This window comes from Haemaphysalis longicornis, unplaced genomic scaffold (assembly GCF_048455015.1).
Source record: "Haemaphysalis longicornis isolate Haplotype H1 unplaced genomic scaffold, Haemaphysalis longicornis Haplotype H1 scaffold_11, whole genome shotgun sequence".
In the NCBI taxonomy this organism is placed as follows: Eukaryota; Metazoa; Arthropoda; class Arachnida; order Ixodida; family Ixodidae; genus Haemaphysalis; species Haemaphysalis longicornis.
The window spans coordinates 28,116,672-28,122,859 of NW_027526214.1; positions in this window are offsets into that span (position 1 = coordinate 28,116,672).

Below are 6,188 nucleotides of genomic sequence, written 5' to 3' on the forward strand. Positions count from 1 at the left end.
CTAGCTGCGAGTGCATTATGCTGTCAGTGTCTCAAGCTTGCGAATACATTAAATGCTGCTTAGTTACTAACATTACCCTATAGTACAAAGAACCAAACTTTTGACTGCACTTAATTTAAATTATTTTGGTACAATTTGTTTTTTTCACATCCTTCGCACACTATCTTGCCAAATATATGTTCAATATGATGACCAAGCGGTTGAGGCCTCTCCAGAATTACTACCCCATCAACATCAAACCTGCATATATGGGCTCAGCACCACACCTTAGCCACTGAGAATAGCTGCGAGTGCATTATGCTGTCAGTGTTTCAAGCTTGCGAATACATTAAATGCTGCTTAGGTTCTAACATTACCCTATAGGGCAAAGGACCAAACTTTTGACTGCACCTAATTTCATTATTTTGGTACAATTTGTTTTTTTCACATCCTTCGCACACCATCTTGCCAAATATATGTTCATTATGATGACCAAGCGGTTGATGCCTCGCCAGAATTACCACCCCATCAACATCAAACCTGCATATATGGGCTCAGCACCACACCTTAGGCACTGAGCCTAGCTGCGAGTGCATTATGCTGTCAGTGTTTCAAGCTTGCGAATACAGTAAATGCTGCTTAGGTACTAACATTACCCTATAGTGCAAAGAACCAAACTTTTGACTGCATTTATTTACATTGTTTTGGTACAATTTGTTTTTTTTTCACATCCTTCGCAAACTATCTTGCCAAATATATGTTCAATATGATGACCAAGCGGTTGATGCCTCGCCAGAATTACCACCCCATCAACATCAAACCTGCATATATGGGCTCAGCACCACACCTTAGAAACTGAGCCTAGCTGCGAGTGCATTATGCTGTCAGTGTTTCAAGCTTGCGAATACAGTAAATGCTGCTTAGGTACTAACATTACCTATAGTGCAAAGAACCAAACTTTTGACTGCACTTAATTTACATTATTTTGGTACAAGTTGTTTTTTTCACATCCTTCGCACACTATCTTGCCAAATATATGTTCAATATGATGACCAAGCGGTTGATGCCTCGCCAGAATTACCACCCCATCAACATCAAACCTGCATATAAGGGCTTAGCACCACACCTTAGCCACTGAGCCTTGCTGCGAGTGCATTATGCTGTCAGTGTTTCAAGCTTGCGAATACAGTAAATGCTGCTTAGGTACTAACATTACCCTATAGTGCAAAGAACCAAACTTTTGACTGCACTTAATTTACATTGTTTTGGTACAATTTGTTTTTTTTCACATCCTTCGCACACTATCTAGCCAAATTTATGTTCAATATGATGACCAAGCGGTTGATGCCTCGCCAGAATTACCACAACATCAACATCAAACCTGCATATATGGGCTCAGAATCACACCTTAGCCACTGAGCCTAGCTGCGAGTGCATTATGCTGTCAGTGTCTCAAGCTTGCGAATACAGTAAATGCTGCTTAGGTACTAACATTATCCTATAGTGCAAAGAACCAAACTTTTGACTGCACTTAATTTACATTATTTTGGTACAATTTGTTTTTTTTTTTCACATCCTTCGCACACTATCTTGCCAAATATATGTTCAATATGATGACCAAGCGGTTGATGCCTCGCCAGAATTACCACCCCATCAACATCAAACCTGCATATAAGGGCTCAGCACCACACCTTAGCCACTGAGCCTAGCTGCGAGTGCATTATGCTGCCAGTGTTTCAAGCTTGCGAATACAGTAAATGCTGCTTATGTACTAACATTACCCTTTAGTGCAAAGAACCAAACTTTTGACTGCACTTAATTTACATTGTTTTGGTACAATTTGTTTTTTTCACATCCTTCGCACACTATCTTGCCAAATATATGTTCAATATGATGACCAAGCGGTTGATGCCTCGCCAGAATTACCACCCCATCAACATCAAACCTGTATATATGGGCTCAGCACCACACCTTAGCCACTGAGCCTAGCTGCGAGTGCATTATGCTGTCAGTGTTTCAAGCTTGCGAATACAGTAAATGCTGCTTAGGTACTAACATTACCCTATAGTGCAAAGAACCAAACTTTTGACTGCACTTAATTAACATTGTTTTGGTACAATTTGTTTTTTTCACATCCTTCGCACACTATCTAGCCAAATATATGTTCAATATGATGACCAAGCGGTTGATGCCTCGCCAGAATTACCACCCCATCAACATCAAACCTGCATATATGGGCTCAGCACCACACCTTAGCCACTGAGCCTTGCTGCGAGTGCATTATGCTGTCAGTGTTTCAAGTTTGCAAATACAGTAAATGCTGCTTAGGTACTAACATTACCCTATAGTGCAAAGAACCAAACTTTTGACTGCACTTATTTACATGATTTTTGTACAATTTGTTTTTTTTTTTCACATCCTTCGCACACTATCTAGCCAAATATATGTTCAATATGATGACCAAGCGGTTGATGCCTCGCCAGAATTACCACCCCATCAACATCAAACCTGCATATATGGGCTCAGCACCACACCTTAGCCACTGAGCCTAGCTGCGAGTGCATTATGCTGTCAGTGTTTCAAGCTTGCGAATACAGTAAATGCTGCTTAGGTACTAACATTACCCTATAGTGCAAAGAACCAAACTTTTGACTGCACTTAATTAACATTGTTTTGGTACAATTTGTTTTTTTCACATCCTTCGCACACTATCTAGCCAAGTATATGTTCAATATGATGACCAAGCGGTTGATGCCTCGCCAGAATTACCACCCCATCAACATCAAACCTGCATATATGGGCTCAGCACCACACCTTAGCCACTGAGCCTTGCTGCGAGTGCATTATGCTGTCAGTGTTTCAAGCTTGCAAATACAGTAAATGCTGCTTAGGTACTAACATTACCTATAGTGCAAAGTACCAAACTTTTGACTGCACTTATTTACATGATTTTTGTACAATTTGTTTTTTTTCACATCCTTCGCACACTATCTAGCCAAATATATGTTCAATATGATGACCAAGCGGTTGATGCCTCGCCAGAATTACCACCCCATCAACATCAAACCTGCATATATGGGCTCAGCACCACACCTTAGGCACTGAGCCTAGCTGCGAGTGCATTATGCTGTCAGTGTTTCAAGCTTGCGAATACAGTAAATGCTGCTTAGGTTTAACATTACCCCATAGTGCAAACAACCAAACTTTTTACTGCACTTAATTTACATTATTTTGGTACAATTTGTTTTTTTACATCCTTCGCACACTCTCTTGCCAAATATATGTTCAATATGATGACCAAGCGGTTGATGCCTCGCCAGAATTACCACCCCATCAACATCAAACCTGCATATATGGGCTCAGCACCACACCTTAGCCACTGAGCCTAGCTGCGAGTGCATTATGCTGTCAGTGTTTCAAGCTTGCGAATACAGTAAATGCTGCTTAGGTACTAACATTACCCTATAGTGCAAAGAACCAAACTTTTGACTGCACTTAATTTACATTATTTTGGTACAATTTGTTTTTTTCACATCCTTCGCACACTATCTTGCCAAATATATGTTCAATATGATGACCAAGCGGTTGATGCCTCGCCAGAATTACCACCCCATCAACATCAAACCTGCATATATGGGCTCAGCACCACACCTTAGCCACTGAGCCTAGCTGCGAGTGCATTATGCTGTCAGTGTTTCAAGCTTGCGAATACAGTAAATGCTGCCTAGGTACTAACATTACCCTATAGTGCAAATAACCAAACTTTTGACTGCACTTATTTACAAGATTTTTGTACAATTTGTTTTTTTCACATCCTTCGCACACTATCTAGCCAAATATATGTTCAATATGATGACCAAGCGGTTGATGCCTCGCCAGAATTACCACCCCATCAACATCAAACCTGCATATATGGGCTCAGAATCACACCTTAGCCACTGAGCCTAGCTGCGAGTGCATTATGCTGTCAGTGTCTCAAGCTTGCGAATACAGTAAATGCTCTTAGGTACTAACATTACCCTATAGTGCAAAGAACCAAACTTTGGACTGCACTTAATTTACATTGTTTTGGTACAATTTGTTTTTTTCACATCCTTCGCACACTATCTAGCCAAATATATGTTCAATATGATGACCAAGCGGTTGATGCCTCGCCAGAATTACCACCCCATCAACATCAAACCTGCATATATGGGCTCAGAATCACACCTTAGCCACTGAGCCTAGCTGCGAGTGCATTATGCTGTCAGTGTTTCAAGCATGCAAATACAGTAAATGCTGCTTAGGTACTAACATTACCCAATAGTGCAAAGAACCAAACTTTTGACTGCACTTAATTTACATTATTTTGGTACAATTTGTTTTTTTCACATCCTTCGCACACTATCTTGCCAAATATATGTTCAATATGATGACCAAGCGGTTGATGCCTCGCCAGAAATACCACCCCATCAACATCAAACCTGCATATATGGGCTCAGCACCACACCTTAGCCACTGAGCCTAGCTGCGAGTGCATTATGCTGTCAGTGTTTCAAGCTTGCGAATACAGTAAATGCTGCTTAGGTACTAACATTACCCTATAGTGCAAAGAACCAAACTTTTGACTGCACTTAATTTACATTGTTTTGGTACAATTTGTTTTTTTTTCACATCCTTCGCACACTATCTAGCCAAATATATGTTCAGTATGATGACCAAGCGTTTGATGCCTCGCCAGAATTACCACCCCATCAACATCAAACCTGCATATATGGGCCCAGAATCACACCTTAGCCACTGAGCCTAGCTGCGAGTGCATTATGCTGTCAGTGTCTCAAGCTTGCGAATACATTAAATGCTGCTTAGTTACTAACATTACCCTATAGTACAAAGAACCAAACTTTTGACTGCACTTAATTTACATTATTTTGGTACAATTTGTTTTTTTCACATCCTTCGCACACTATCTTGCCAAATATATGTTCAATATGATGACCAAGCGGTTGAGGCCTCTCCAGAATTACTACCCCATCAACATCAAACCTGCATATATGGGCTCAGCACCACACCTTAGCCACTGAGAATAGCTGCGAGTGCATTATGCTGTCAGTGTTTCAAGCTTGCGAATACAGTAAATGCTGCTTAGGTTCTAACATTACCCTATAGGGCAAAGGACCAAACTTTTGACTGCACCTAATTTCATTATTTTGGTACAATTTGTTTTTTTCACATCCTTCGCACACCATCTTGCCAAATATATGTTCATTATGATGACCAAGCGGTTGATGCCTCGCCAGAATTACCACCCCATCAACATCAAACCTGCATATATAGGCTCAGCACCACACCTTAGAAACTGAGCCTAGCTGCGAGTGCATTATGCTGTCAGTGTTTCAAGCTTGCGAATACAGTAAATGCTGCTTAGGTACTAACATTACCTATAGTGCAAAGAACCAAACTTTTGACTGCACTTAATTTACATTATTTTGGTACAAGTTGTTTTTTTCACATCCTTCGCACACTATCTTGCCAAATATATGTTCAATATGATGACCAAGCGGTTGATGCCTCGCCAGAATTACCACCCCATCAACATCAAACCTGCATATAAGGGCTTAGCACCACACCTTAGCCACTGAGCCTTGCTGCGAGTGCATTATGCTGTCAGTGTTTCAAGCTTGCGAATACAGTAAATGCTGCTTAGGTACTAACATTACCCTATAGTGCAAAGAACCAAACTTTTGACTGCACTTAATTTACATTGTTTTGGTACAATTTGTTTTTTTTCACATCCTTCGCACACTATCTAGCCAAATTTATGTTCAATATGATGACCAAGCGGTTGATGCCTCGCCAGAATTACCACAACATCAACATCAAACCTGCATATATGGGCTCAGAATCACACCTTAGCCACTGAGCCTAGCTGCGAGTGCATTATGCTGTCAGTGTCTCAAGCTTGCGAATACAGTAAATGCTGCTTAGGTACTAACATTATCCTATAGTGCAAAGAACCAAACTTTTGACTGCACTTAATTTACATTATTTTGGTACAATTTGTTTTTTTTTTCACATCCTTCGCACACTATCTTGCCAAATATATGTTCAATATGATGACCAAGCGGTTGATGCCTCGCCAGAATTACCACCCCATCAACATCAAACCTGCATATAAGGGCTCAGCACCACACCTTAGCCACTGAGCCTAGCTGCGAGTGCATTATGCT